At 38.2% G+C, this 16,680-nt stretch overlaps 1 pseudogene; it reads right to left on the minus strand.

Moving 5' to 3' along the window:
• The window catches only part of Dnaja3-ps1 (DnaJ heat shock protein family (Hsp40) member A3, pseudogene 1), a 97,208-nt pseudogene extending 82,325 nt beyond the window's left edge, over positions 1-14,883 (minus strand).
• Between the last annotated feature and the right edge of the window lie 1,797 nt (positions 14,884-16,680).

The raw sequence follows: 16,680 nt of genomic DNA on the forward strand, positions 1-16,680 counted from the left end.
AAAAAGGTGGCAGTGTTAGAATTCAGAAAACGAGAATGAGATAAATGATTAAATGTTATTCTTTTATAGGAACTGTACACTGTAGAAACATCTAATTACTTGTTATATCAACACAAATAATGTCACAGATTAATTTTATAATCACGTTATTTTACAATCAACATATACTGTGTGTGACTGACACAAAATCTTAGTGATATATATATATATATATATATATATATATCTTTCAGCATTTTTATGTACCAGCTAGTGATAAAATATAATTTATTAAGCTATTAGTAGTGACTTGAAGATGACGACAACTTTCACAAACCGTTGAAATATTTCAGGGATTAGATTTCATGTTGAGATAATGACTGAATCACTTAGAAAACAAATTTTCCTTACAATTAAAAATAGTATTTAAGGTGAATGCCAGCAGCAAACCACTGAACTGAGAATGGGACTCCTGATGAAGGAATCAGAGAAAGGACTAAAAGAGCTGAAGGGGCTTGAGACCCCATATGAACAACAATGCCAACCAACCAGAGCTTCCAGGGACTAAGCCACTACCTAAAGACTATACATGGACTGACCCTGGACTCTGACCTCATAGGTAGCAATGAATATCCTAGTAAGAGCACAAGTGGAAGGGGAAGGCCTTGGTCTTGCCAAGACTGAACCCCCAGTGAACGGGATTGTTGGGAGGAGGGCGGTAATGGGGGAGGATGGGGAGGGAAACACCCATATAGAAGGAGAGAGGAGGGGTTAGGGAGATGTTGTCCTGGAAACTGGGAAAGGGAACAACATTTGAAATGTAAATAAGAAATACCCAATTTTATAAAGATGGAAGAAAAATATAGTATTAAAAACAATTTATTATTGAAGTTATAACTTTTATTCTGAAAAAGTATATATTCCCTTGTAAGTCAAAATCTGTGTTGTATTTTAAATATTTCCAAGGCTCTTTTTCTACAGCCATCTTCTTTCATCATTTGTCGCTTAGCTCTTTTCTTATGGTTTGCATTCCATTTCTCTTACCAGAGTCCATTTCGGTCTACTTAGAGTCCAGTTCACAATCTTCCTGGAAAGTCCAGTGCTCTAATTTCAGAATGATTTTATGTATATTCATCCTTACTGTTCATCTATGTAAGTGAATGTTTCACCCTTATGAAAAAATTATTGATGTAATAATCAGAAATTGACTTGCTATCAAGATACGGTAAAGATAGGATAAATGTTTTCATTTATGTACAATGTGAGAAATCTAAAAGCCAAGAAGAACCCTGATATTTTAAAACCATCTTGTACTTTAATACTTCTTATAAAATTCTAACTTGGCCATTCAGTCTTCCTCATTTGTCTTTACTGTAACTTATTTGCTTTCAGTTTACCTAAAACTTATCAATTAATTTTGATATAGTTTTAAGTAGCCCACTTAAAATGTCATTGATGGTGTTTAATTCCTTGGATCAAACAGAATGTACTTAGGTGATGAAAACTGTACAATCCAAGTGCTCAGTGCATACATTCAGTGGTCTCCAATGTACACACACATGCACACAGTCATGCATGCACATGTACACACAATCACACACATACCACATGCACACACATGATGAGAGTGAGAGAGAAGAGAGAGAAAAAGAAATACAAAGTAGAATTATTATGGAAAACAGTGCTTCAGCAGAAATGGAATTGGATGAGGGCAGATAGATGGAAGTCATCTATTATCCAAAATTTACACACACACACACACACACACACACACACACACACACACACACACAATATTTGTGTTTGTGTGAAGTTGTCAAAGAATAAAATTGGGATTAAAATGCCTCTAGTGAAGATAATACCACCTGCAGATGAGGAGAATAATGTCAAAATGCTGACAGAGACAGTAAATAGGAGTCATATTTGATGGGATTATATGCATTCAGGGTTGTAGGGCTATAGACAATACAATTCAACTGAATAAAAACTTCCTGGGTAAAGGCTTTTAACAATTAATTTCTGTTAAACACAGTAAATGACAAATGACTGGTTTTATTAGTATCTCTCTTGAGCTTTTTCTTAGTTTTCTAGTAACCATGTCATGTGTTGCAGTTTTCCAGTTTTTAAACTATTTTAGATACTCTTAAACTAGGAATCTTCTGAACCTCAAAGTCTTTCTAGAGTACCAATCCTGCCATCTTATAATGATGCTGCTCTAGACTTCAGCCACATAAAGACACATTTCCTGTCATGAATCTTGCTGTGTACTTAGCCTGTTTAAGTTCATCCTTCCCTTAAAATACAGCCATATTCTTTTTTCTTTGGATTTCCCATGCTATAACTTTATACAGCCTTGCATAAATGTGTAAATTTAACCATAAACTGTATACATTTTCATAATTCTGGTTCCGAATAAAGTATGTGTGTGTATCTATGTTTGTATGTATTTATGTTTCTGTATGTATATTTATGTTTGTGTATAGTGTGTGTATGTGTGTGTGTGTTGTGTTATTTTAATCATTCACTGAAACAGCAAACAGGTCAAGATATGCTTTAAACAAATACTGCACAAAAGTTGGGAGCAAAATGTGGATATATGTTAATTGCATCTGTGTGTCCTTCTAATGCTCTTCTGTGTCAGTTTGGATCAGAAAAGTAAATCCTTCTCTTGTAAAATCTGGGTTAAATAGTTTTAAAAAAAGGTGTCTATAAATTTTTTCTTTACCATGTATTATAAGGTTTTCTTTTGAAACAGAGAAAAAATCCAGGACTCAATGAGAAGATCAAACCTAAGGATAATAGGTATAGAAGAGAGTGAAGACTCCCAGCTCAAAGGACCAGTAAATATCTTCAACAAAATCATAGAAGAAAACTTCCCTAACCTAAAAAAAGAGATACCCATAGACATACAAGAAGCCTACAGAACTCCAAATAGATTGGACCAGAAAAGCAACACCTCCCGTCACATAATTGTCAAAACACCAAACGCACAAAATAAAGAAAGAATATTAAAAGCAGTAAGGGAAAAAGGTCAAGTAATATATAAAGGCAGACCTATCAGAATCACACCAGACTTCTCGCCAGAAACTATGAAGGCCAGAAGATCCTGGACTGATGTCATACAGACCCTAAGAGAACACAAATGCCAGCCCAGGTTACTGTATCCTGCAAAACTCTCAATTAACATAGATGGAGAAACCAAGATATTCCATGACAAAACCAAATTTACACAATATCTTTCTACAAATCCAGCACTACAAAGGATAATAAATGGTAAAGCCCAACATAAGGAGGCAAGCTATACCCTAGAAGAAGCAAGAAACTAATCGTCTTGGCAACAAAACAAAGAGAATGAAAGCACACAAACATAACCTCACATCCAAATATGAATATAACGGGAAGCAATAATCACTATTCCTTAATATCTCTCAACATCAATGACCTCAAGTCCCCAATAAATAGACATAGATTAACAAACTGGATACGCAACGAGGACCCTGCATTCTGCTGCCTACAGGAAACACACCTCAGAGACAAAGACAGACACTACCTCAGAGTGAAAGGCTGGAAAACAACTTTCCAAGCAAATGGTCAGAAGAAGCAAGCTGGAGTAGCCAATCTAATATCAAATAAAATCAATTTTCAACTAAAAGTCATCAAAAAAGATTAGGAAGGACACTTCATATTCATCAAAGGAAAAATCCGCCAGGATGAACTCTCAATCCTAAATATCTATGTCCCAAATACAAGGGCACCTACATACGTAAAAGAAACCTTACTAAAGCTCAAAACACACATTACACCTCACACAATAATAGTGGGAGATTTCAACACCCCACTCTCATCAATGGACAGATCATGGAAACAGAAATTAAACAGTGATGTCAACAGACTAAGAGAAGTCATGAGCCAAATGGACTTAACGGATATTTATAGAACATTCTATCCTAAAGCAAAAGGATATACCTTCTTCTCAGCTCCTCATGGTACTTTCTACAAAATTGACCATATAATTGCTCAAAAAACGGGCCTCAACAGATACAGAAAGATAGAAATAATCCCATGCGTGCTATCGGACCACCACTGCCTAAAACTGGTCTTCAATAACAATAAAGGAAGAATTCCCACATATACGTGGAAATTGAACAATGCTCTACTCAATGATAACCTGGTCAAGGAAGAAATAAAGAAAGAAATTAAAAACTTTTTAGAATTTAATGAAAATGAAGATACAACATACACAAACTTATGGGACACAATGAAAGCTGTGCTAAGAGGAAAACTCATAGCGCTGAGTGCCTGCAGAAAGAAACAGGAAAGAGCATATGTCAGCAGCTTGACAGCACACCTAAAAGATCTAGAACAAAAAGAAGCAAATACACCCAGGAGGAGTAGAAGACAGGAAATAATCAAACTCAGAGCGGAAATCAACCAAGTAGAAACAAAAAGGATCATAGAAAGAATCAACAGAACCAAAAGTTGGTTCTTTGAGAAAATCAAAAAGATAGATAAACCCTAAGCCAGACTAACGAGAGGACACAGAGAGTGCGTCCAAATTAACAAAATCAGAAATGAAAAGGGAGACATAACTACAGATTCAGAGGAAATTCAAAAAATCATCAGATCTTACTATAAAAACCTATATTCAACAAAATTTGAAAATCTTCAGGAAATGGACAATTTCCTAAACAGATACCAGGTATCGAAGTTAAATCAGGAACAGATAAACCAGTTAAACAACCCCAGAACTCCTAAGGAAATAGAAGCAGTCATTAAAGGTCTCCCAACCAAAAAGAGCCCAGGTCCAGACGGGTTTAGTGCAGAATTCTATCAAACCTTCATAGAACACCTCATACCAATATTATCCAAACTATTCCACAAATTTGAAACAGATGGAGCCGTACCGAATTCCTTCTACGAAGCCACAATTACTCTTATACATAAACCACACAAAGACACAACTAAGAAAGAGAACTTCAGACCAATTTCCCTTATGAATATCGACGCAAAAATACTCAATAAAATTCTGGCAAACCGAATTCAAGAGCACATCAAAACAATCATCCAACATGATCAAGTAGGCTTCATCCCAGGCATGCGGGGATGGTTTAATATACGGAAAACCATCAACGTGATCCATTATATAAACAAACTGAAAGAACAGAACCACATGATCATTTCATTAGATGCTGAGAAAGCATTTGACAAAATTCAACACCCCTTCATGATAAAAGTCCTGGAAAGAATAGGAATTCAAGGCCCATACCTAAACATAGTAAAAGCCATATACAGCAAACCAGTTGCTAACATTAAACTAAATGGAGAGAAACTTGAAGCAATCCCACTAAAATCAGGGACTAGACAAGGCTGCCCACTCTCTCCCTACTTATTCAATATAGTTCTTGAAGTTCTAGCCAGAGCAATCAGACAACAAAAGGAGATCAAGGGGATACAGATCGGAAAAGAAGAGGTAAAAATATCACTATTTGCAGATGACATGATAGTATATTTAAGTGATCCCAAAAGTTCCACCAGAGAACTACTAAAGCTGATAAACAACTTCAGCAAAGTGGCTGGGTATAAAATTAACTCAAATAAATCAGTTGCCTTCCTCTATACAAAAGAGAAACAAGCCGAGAAAGAAATTAGGGAAATGACACCCTTCATAATAGACCCAAATAATATAAAGTACCTCGGTGTGACTTTAACCAAGCAAGTAAAAGATCTGTACAATAAGAACTTCAAGACACTGAGGAAAGAAATTGAAGAAGACCTCAGAAGATGGAAAGATCTCCCATGCTCATGGATTGGCAGGATTAATATAGTAAAAATGGCCATTTTAGCAAAAGCAATCTACAGATTCAATGCAATCCCCATCAAAATACCAATCCAATTTTTCAAAGAGTTAGACAGAACAATTTGCAAATTCATCTGGAATAACAAAAAACCCAGGATAGCTAAAGCTATCCTCAACAATAAAAGGACTTCAGGGGGAATCACTATCCCTGAACTCAAGCAATATTACAGAGCAATAGTGATAAAAACTGCATGGTATTGGTACAGAGACAGACAGATAGACCAATGGAATAGAATTGAAGACCCAGAAATGAACCCACACACCTATGGTCAATTGATTTTTGACAAAGGAGCCAAAACCATCCAATGGAAAAAAGATAGCATTTTCAGCAAATGGTGCTGGTTCAACTGGAGGGCAACATGTGGAAGAATGCAGATCGATCCATGCTTATCACCCTGTACAAAGCTTAAGTCCAAGTGGATCAAGGACCTCCACATCAAACCAGACACACTCAAACTAATAGAAGAAAAACTAGGGAAGCATCTGGAACACATGGGCACTGGAAAAAATTTCCTGAACAAAACACCAATGGCTTATGCTCTAAGATCAAGAATCGACAAATGGGATCTCATAAAACTGCAAAGCTTCTGTAAGGCAAAGGACACTGTGGTTAGGACAAAACGGCAACCAACAGATTGGGAAAAGATCTTTACCAATCCTACAACAGATAGAGGCCTTCTATCCAAAATATACAAAGAACTCAAGAAGTTAGACCGCAGGGAAACAAATAACCCTATTAAAAAATGGGGTTCAGAGCTAAACAAAGAATTCACAGCTGAGGAAAGCCGAATGGCTGAGAAACACCTAAAGAAATGTTCAAAATCTTTAGTCATAAGGGAAATGCAAATCAAAACAACCCTGAGATTTCACCTCACACCAGTGAGAATGGCTAAGATCAAAAACTCAGGTGACAGCAGATGTTGGCGAGGATGTGGAGAAAGAGGAACACTCCTCCATTGTTGGTGGGATTGCATACTGGTAAAACCATTCTGGAAATCAGTCTGGAGGTTCCTCAGAAAATTGGACATTGAACTGCCTGAGGATCCAGCTATACCTCTCTTGGGCATATAGCCAAAAGATGCCTCAACATATAAAAGAGACACGTGCTCCACTATGTTCATCGCAGCCTTATTTATAATAGCCAGAAAATGGGAAGAACCCAGATGCCTTCAACAGAGGAAAGGATACAGAAAATGTGGTACATCTACACAATGGAATATTACTCAGCTATCAAAAACAACGACTTTATGAAATTCGTAGGCAAATGGTTGGAACTGGAAAATATCATCCTGAGTGAGCTAACCCAATCACAGAAAGACATACATGGTATGCACTCATTGATAAGTGGCTATTAGCCCAAATGCTTGAATTACCCTAGATCCCTTGAACAAACGAAACTCAAGATGGATGATCAAAATGTGAATGCTTCACTCCTTCTTTAAATGAGGAAAAAGAATACCCTTGGCAGGGAAGGGAGAGGCAAAGATTAAAACAGAGACTGAAGGAACACCCATTCAGAGCCTGCTCCACATGTGGCCCATACATATACAGCCACCCAATTAGACAAGATGGATGAAGCAAAGAAGTGCAAACAGACAGGAGCCGGATGTAGATCTCTCCTGAGAGACACAGCCAGAATACAGCAAATACAGAGGCGAATGCCAGCAGCAAACCACTGAACTGAGAATAGGTCCCCTATTGAAGGAATCAGAGAAAGAACTGGAAGAGCTTGAAGGGGCTCGAGACCCCAAAAGTACAACAATGCCAAGAAACCAGAGCTTCCAGGGACTAAGCCACTACCTAAAGACTATACATGGACTGACCCTGGACTCTGACCCCATAGGTAGCAATGATATCCTAGTAAGAGCACCAGTGGAAGGGGAAGCCCTGGGTCCTGATAAGACTGAACCCCCAGTGAAATAGTCTATGGGGGGAGGGTGGCAATGGGGGGAGGGTTGGGAGGGGAACATCCATAAGGAAGATGATGGGGGAGGGGGATGTTTGCCCGGGAACCGGGAAAGGGAATAACACTCGAAATGTATATAAGAAATACTCAAGTTAATAAAAAAAAAAAAAGAAAGAGAACTTCAGACCAATTTCCCTTATGAATATCGACGCAAAAATACTCAACAAAATTCTGGCAAACCGAATCCAAGAGCACATCAAAACAATCATCCACCATGACCAAGTAGGCTTCATCCCAGGCATGCAGGGATGGTTTAATATACGGAAAACCATCAACGTGATCCATTATATAAACAAACTGAAAGAACAAAACCACATGATCATTTCATTAGATGCTGAGAAAGCATTTGACAAAATTCAACACCCCTTCATGATAAAAGTCCTGGAAAGAATAGGAATTCAAGGACCATATCTGAACATGGTAAAAGCCATATACAGCAAACCAGTTGCTAACATTAAACTAAATGGAGAGAAACTTGAAGCAATCCCACTAAAATCAGGGACTAGACAAGGCTGCCCACTCTCTCCCTACTTATTCAATATAGTTCTTGAAGTTCTAGCCAGAGCAATCAGACAACAAAAGGATGTCAAGGGGATACATATCGGAAAAGAAGAAGTCAAAATGTCACTATTTGCTGATGATATGATAGTATATTTAAGTGATCCCAAAAGTTCCACCAGAGAACTACTAAAGCTGATAAACAACTTCAGCAAAGTGGCTGGGTATAAAATTAACTCAAATAAATCATTTGCCTTCCTCTATACAAAAGAGAAACAAGCCGAGAAAGAAATTAGGGAAACGACACCCTTCATAATAGACCCAAATAATATAAAGTACCTCGGAGTGACTTTAACAAAGCAAGTAAAAGATCTGTACAATAAGAACTTCAAGACACTGAAGAAGGAAATTGAAGAAGACCTCAGAAGATGGAAAGATCTCCCATGCTCATGGATTGGCAGGATTAAAATAGTAAAAATGTCCATTTTACCAAAAGCAATCTACAGATTCAATGCAATCCCCATCAAAATACCAATCCAATTCTTCAAAGAGTTAGACAGAATAATTTGCAAATTCATCTGGAATAACAAAAAACCCAGGATAGCTAAAGCTATCCTCAACAATAAAAGGACTTCAGGGGGAATCACTATCCCTGAACTCAAGCAGTATTACAGAGCAATAGTGATAAAAACTGCATGGTATTGGTACAGAGACAGACAGATAGACCAATGGAATAGAATTGAAGACCCAGAAATGAACCCACACACCTATGGTCACTTGATTTTTGACAAAGGAGCCAAAACCATCAAATGGAAAAAAGATAGCATTTTCAGCAAATGGTGCTGGTTCAACTGGAGGTCAACATGTAGAAGAATGTAGATCGATCCATGCTTATCACCCTGTACAAAGCTTAAGTCCAAGTGGATCAAGGACCTCCACATCAAAGCAGACACACTCAAACTAATAGAAGAAAAACTAGGGAAGCATCTGGAACACATGGGCACTGGAAAAAATTTCCTGAACAAAACACCAATGGATTACGTTCTAAGATCAAGAATTGACAAATGGGATCTCATAAAACTGCAAAGCTTCTGTAAGGCAAAGGACACTGTGGTTAGGAAAAAACGGCAACCAACAGATTGGGAAAAGATCTTTACCAAGCCTTCAACAGATAGAGGCCTTATATCCAAAATATACAAAGAACTCAAGAAGTTAGACCACAGGGAAACAAATAACCCTATTAAAAAATGGGGCTCAGAACTAAACAAAGAATTCACAGCTGAGGAATGCCGAATGGCTGAGAAACACCTAAAGAAATGTTCAACATCTTTAGTCATAAGGGAAATGAAAATCAAAACAACCCTGAGATTTCACCTCACACCAGTGAGAATGGCTAAGATCAAAAACTCAGGTGACAACAGATGCTGGCGAGGATGTAGAGAAAGAGGAACACTCCTCCATTGTTGGTGGGATTGCAAACTGGTACAACCATTCTGGAAATCAGTCTGGAGGATCCTCAGAAAATTGGACATTGAACTGCCTGAGGATCCAGCTATACCTCTCTTGGGCATATACCCAAAAGATGCCCCAACATATAAAAAAGACACGTGCTCCACTATGTTCATTGCAGCCTTATTTATAATAGCCAGAAGCTGGAAAGAACCCAGATGCCCTTCAACAGAGGAATGGAAACAGAAAATGTGGTACATCTACACAATGGAATATTACTCAGCTATCAAAAACAACGACTTTATGAAATTCGTAGGCAAATGGCTGGAACTGGAAAATATCATCCTGAGTGAGCTAACCCAATCACAGAAAGACATACATGGTATGCACTCACTGATAAGTGGCTATTAGCCCAAATGCTTGAATTACCCTAAATGCCTAGAACAAATGAAACTCAAGACAGATGATCAAAATGTGAATGGTTCACTCCTTTTTTAAAAGGGGAACAAGAATACCCTTGGCAGGGAAGAGAGAGGCAAAAATTAAAACAGAGACTGAAGGAACACCCATTCAGAGTCTGCCCCACTTGTGGCCCATGCATATACAGCCATCCAATTAGACAAGATGGATGAAGCAAAGAAGTGCAGACCAACAGGAGCCGGATGTAGATCGCTCCTGAGAGACACAGCCAGAATACAGCAAATACAGAGGCGAATACCAGCAGCAAACCACTGAACTGAGAATAGGACCCCCGTTTAAGGAATCAGAGAAAAAACTGGAAGAGCTTGAAGGGGCTCGAGACCCCATATGTACAACAATGCCAAGCAACCAGAGCTTCCAGGGACTAAGCCACTACCTAAAGACTATACATGGACTGACCCTGGACTCTGACATAATAGGTAGCAATGAATATCCAAGTAAGAGCACCAGTGGAAGGGGAAGCCCTGGGTCCTGCTAAGACTGAACCCCCAGTGAACTAGACTGTTGGGGGGAGGGGGACAATGGAGGGAGGGTGGGGAGGGGAACACCGATAAGAAAGGGGAGGTGGGAGGGGGATGTTTGCCCGGAAAGTGGGAAAGGGAATAACACTCGAAATGTATATAAGAAATACTCAAGTTAATAATAATTAAAAAAAGGTATGTATTAAATGTTCTCCCAGATTGGTTTTAAATATGAGACTCCATCATTCTTTGGTCCAGTGACATGAGCTCTTTCCAAAAGGCAGTAACAGTAGCTAGTAGGATATTTAGAGATTGTTGCAGCTATCATATATATTTTTAAAGAACTCTCTGCAAGTGCAGGCTATTGCAGAGAGGAATCCCTTTCTTGATAGTTTTATTTACTCATTCATCATATTCCTCTTGCCTGCCATAGTTTGGTGTGCTCGTCTAAGTGTAGAGGCTTTAAATGTTTATAATTTCAAATTTAAAAAGTAATCTCTGATTCAGGAGGCTTATAATGCAAAGGCTGGAGGGAGGTGATAAATACATATGTCACGCTATGCTAATGCCTGCAAAGGAAATAACAGCGGGAAAAGAGAATAAAAGAAAAAAAAAATTCTGGCAAACCGAATCCAAGAGTACATCAAAACAATCATCCACCATGACCAAGTAGGCTTCATCCCAGGCATGCAGGGATGGTTTAATATACGGAAAACCATCAACGTGATCCATTATATAAACAAACTGAAAGAACAAAACCACATGATCATTTCATTAGATGCTGAGAAAGCATTTGACAAAATTCAACACCCCTTCATGATAAAAGTCCTTGAAAGAATAGGAATTCAAGGCCCATACCTGAACATAGTAAAAGCCATATACAGCAAACCAGTTGCTAACATTAAACTAAATGGAGAGAAACTTGAAGCAATCCCACTAAAATCAGGGACTAGACAAGGCTGCCCACTCTCTCCCTACTTATTCAATATAGTTCTTGAAGTTCTAGCCAGAGCAATCAGACAACAAAAGGAGGTCAAGGGAATACAGATCGGAAAAGAAGAAGTCAAAATATCACTGTTTGCAGATGATATGATAGTATATTTAAGTGATCCCAAAAGTTCCACCAGAGAACTACTAAAGCTGATAAACAACTTCAGCAAAGTGGCTTCGTATAAAATTAACTCAAATAAATCAGTAGCCTTCCACTACACAAAAGAGAAACAAGCCGAGAAAGAAATTAGGGAAACGACACCCTTCATAATAGACCCAAATAATATAAAGTACCTCGGTGTGACTTTAACCAAGCAAGTAAAAGATCTGTACAATAAGAACTTCAAGACACTGAAGAAGGAAATTGAAGAAGACCTCAGAAGATGGAAAGATCTCCCATGCTCATGGATTGGCAGGATTAATATAGTAAAAATGGCCATTTTACCAAAAGCAATCTATAGATTCAATGCAATCCCCATCAAAATACCAATCCAATTCTTCAAAGAGTTAGACAGAACAATTTGCAAATTCATCTGGAATAACAAAAAACCCAGGATAGCTAAAGCTATCCTCAACAATAAAAGGACTTCAGGGGGAATCACTATCCCTGAACTCAAGCAGTATTACAGAGAAATAGTGATAAAAACTGCATGGTATTGGTACAGAGACAGACAGATAGACCAATGGAATAGAATTGAAGACTCAGAAATGAACCCACACACCTATGGTCCATTGATTTTTGACAAAGGAGCCAAAACCATCCAATGGAAAAAAGATAGCATTTTCAGCAAATGGTGCTGGTTCAACTGGAGGGCAACATGTAGAAGAATGCAGATCGATCCATGCTTATCACCCTGTACAAAGCTTAAGTCCAAGTGGATCAAGGACCTCCACATCAAACCAGACACACTCAAACTAATAGAAGAAAAACTAGGGAAGCATCTGGAACACATGGGCACTGGAAAAAATTTCCTAAACAAAACACCAATGGCTTATGCTCTAAGATCAAGAATCGACAAATGGGATCTCATAAAACTGCAAAGCTTCTGTAAGGCAAAGGACACTGTGGTTAGGACAAAACGGCAACCAACAGATTGGGAAAAGATCTTTACCAATCCTACAACAGATAGAGGCCTTCTATCCAAAATATACAAAGAACTCAAGAAGTTAGACCGCAGGGAAAGAAATAACCCTATTAAAAAATGGGGTTCAGAGCTAAACAAAGAATTCACAGCTGAGGAATGCCGAATGGCTGAGAAACACCTAAAGAAATGTTCAACATCTTTAGTCATAAGGGAAATGCAAATCAAAACAACCCTGAGATTTCACCTCACACCAGTGAGAATGGCTAAGATCAAAAAGTCAGGGGACAACAGATGCTGGCGAGGATGTGGAGGAAGAGGAACACTCCTCCATTGTTGGTGGGCTTGCAAACTGGTACAACCATTCTGGAAATCAGTCTGGAGAATCCTCAGAAAATTGTACATTGAACTGCCTGAGGATCCAGCTATACCTCTCTTGGGCATACACCCAAAAGATGCCCCAACATATAAAAAAGACACGTGCTCCACTATGTTCATTGCAGCCTTATTTATAATAACTAGAAGCTGGAAAGAACCCAGATGCCCTTCAACAGAGGAATGGATACAGAAAATGTGGTACATCTACACAATGGAATATTACTCAGCTATCAAAAACAACGAGTTTATGAAATTCGTAGGCAAATGGTTGGAACTGGAAAACATCATCCTGAGTGAGCTAACCCAATCACAGAAAGACATACATGGTATGCACTCATTGATAAGTGGCTATTAGCCCAAATGCTTGAATTACCCTAGATGCCTAGAACAAATGAAACTCAAGACGGATTATCAAAATGTGAATGCTTCACTCCTTCTTTAAAAGGGGAACAAGAATACCCTTGGCAGGGAAGAGAGAGGCAAAGATTAAAACAGAGACTGAAGGAACACCCATTCAGAGTCTGCCCCACATGTGGCCCATACATATATAGCCACCCAATTAGACAAGATGGATGAAGCAAAGAAGTGCAGACCGACAGGAGCCGGATGTAGATCGCTCCTGAGAGACACAGCCAGAATACAGCAAATACAGAGGCGAATGCCAGCAGCAAACCACTGAACTGAGAATAGGACCCCCGTTGAAGGAATCAGAGAAAGAACTGGAAGAGCTTGAAGGGGCTCGAGACCCCATATGTACAACAATGCCAAGCAACCAGAGCTTCCAGGGACTAAGCCACTACCCAAAGACTATACATGGACTGACTCTGGACTCTGACCTCATAGGTAGCAATGCATATCCTAGTAAGAGCACCAGTGGAAGGGGAATCCCTGGTTCCTGCTAAGACTGAACCCCCAGTGAACTAGACTGGTGGGGGGAGGGCGGCAATGGGGGGAGGGTTGGGAGGGGAACACCCATAAGGAAGGGGAGGGGGGAGGGGGATGTTTGCCCGGATACGGGGAAAGGGAATAACACTCGAAATGTATATAAGAAATACTCAAGTTAACAAAAAAAATATGAACAAAAAAACAGAGAAAAGCCCTTTGTTAGAAACTCATGGAAGAGACAGGCAATAGGAACATTCACTCATATTAACCAACAGGCTCCATAAACAGGCCTTAGACCGCAGATTACAGACAGATGCAAACCACAGGCACAAAGCAGAGAATTCACACTCGAGGTGGATCTTTATTAAACTGGTTCAAGAAGAAGCCTCTTATGTTTTGCCCCATTATTGTAAAATTGGTGTATTTGATGCCTAATCAACTTAATAGTATTCCACACAAGGAAATTCTGGAGCAGCAGATACATGAAGAGACAAAAATATATTAATTCTAAGAATTTTCTGAGGAATCACAGCACTGACAACAACCTGAATTTGGAATGGTAAGAAATTCTTATATCCTTCTCACCCCACCCATACACATAATCACATTACTTCTAAAATGTTTTAACAATAGCTTATAAAGAGCACCCAACTACTGGAATGTACAGATTGTATTCATGTGCACCTTCTAATGAGTTGGACAACACTCTCGCTCGTTGAGAGAACATGTCTGTGACAGCAGAAGTGCATTAATGACCATGCCACAGCTATCACCACAGGCATAATTCTTCTGCCATGAATATGAATGTAAATGTTCATTCACTGATGTCACAAACCTCATTCTTACATCGACCTCCATGTCCGCATTACTGCTCTATTTCATACCCAACTTTAAGGAAATTAGTTTCTCCGTCTCCCCAATTTCATAGCTGATTCAAAGTAGCAAATTGAATGGGAAGGAAGGGATTCAAGAAACTTTTGAAAACAGGCATTTTTATAGGATTCCAAACTGGATAGTTTTAAAACCCACTACAGAGTGTAAAATATATTCCAAATAACTCTTCGAGATTGGGAATAAATAAATTCCTCGAGATTCATTTTCTTCATTTATTAAGTGAAAAAGCAGGCTGCCATTGCAAGGACTATCAATCATAAAGCATTTGGTTAGTACTTAAGTAAGAAAAGAATAAAGCAGAATATTATTGTCGATTCAATATTCCTATCTATACTAAGTAGTAAAACATTCTTATTTCACCAGATACAATGACAAAAATCTATTCTTACATTCCTATTTAGTGGTATAATTCTTATACCTAGATTTGATCCATGTATCCAATAGATAATTTAATTATTCACAATAAGCAGGAACTAATTAATGAATATACCATACCTCTTATTGAAGTCCCCTTAAATTTTCTACTATGAAGCAATATTTTTTTTTGGAGCTGGGGACCGAACTCAGGGCCTTGCGCTTGCTAGGCAAGTGCTCTACCACTGAGCTAAATCCCCAACCCTGTTATGAAGCAATATTAATATCCTCAATTATTTTGACTTCTTTGAGGTAGTCTATAGAGAATAGCTGTGGTAAATGTAACACTTTCTGGAGATAGTAAATTCATTGCATTCTGCATTTATTCTCAATCATTAAATGAAATTAATCTATTACAAATCAAATTATGATTACAAATTTTAAACCTTTATTATCCAAAGTAAAATTAAGAACTGATAATGAAGCTTTCTAAATAAACACACACTGTAGATCCACCAGATTGGAATGGATGTACATAACTGTATGCCTATAATCTCAGCACCTGGGAAGCTCAGACAGCAGCATCTCTGATATTTTCAATTTTATAAATACTTAATTCTATACCTAAAATCCTTAGAAACATAAGTAGGTTAACAAGAAGATGAAATCTCCAAGAATTTACACAGTGGCTTCAGTTTGTATGCATATACTCTTCTTCTATACTTGTTTAAATGTTTTATGAGAATGTGTTTACATGTTTTGTGGTATGCTTTTGTATCACAGGAGGGCCTAGTCCCTATGGAGTCTGCAGCATGTTTTAGAACAAAGTATGAAACTGCAACTTCAAATGGTGGTGAACCATCCTCTGAGAGCTGGAAATTGAACCCTGGACCTCAGGGAGAATAGGTAGTATTCTTAACTGCCAACTCATCTCTCTATTGCCCATGTATTAATTGTTAATAAACTTACAGAGAGGCATACTGATACTTTCCTAAAATCACATTATATGTATGACTTTCTTTATTTAACTACTATTTATTTCATGTCAGATTTTAAATAAATGTTTAATAATATATTTTATATATTTCTTCACACATTTGGTGTTTGTGAGGCAATTTTCTTACCTATCCCCAAATATCCTCCAAATGTCAGAGATGCAGCTGTCTGAGCTTCCCAGGTGCTGAGATTATAGGCATTCATTATGCACACACATTCCAATTTGATGCCCTCATATCGTTCTCTTTGGTACAAGTACTGACTGCAAATATTAAAGATAAATTTGTTCCAGGTATTTCCTTCCTTCGAACTCCTTGGCTTTAATTGGTTTTCCTCTGCTGTAGTGACAAAAATTTACCTAACTTGTGAGTTTGCTATAGACTTAATTTTATTCCTTAAATTAATTTTTGC

Source organism: Rattus norvegicus, chromosome 14 (assembly GCF_021556685.1).
Source record: "Rattus norvegicus strain SHRSP/BbbUtx chromosome 14, alternate assembly SHRSP_T2T, whole genome shotgun sequence".
Classification (NCBI taxonomy): domain Eukaryota; kingdom Metazoa; phylum Chordata; class Mammalia; order Rodentia; family Muridae; genus Rattus; species Rattus norvegicus.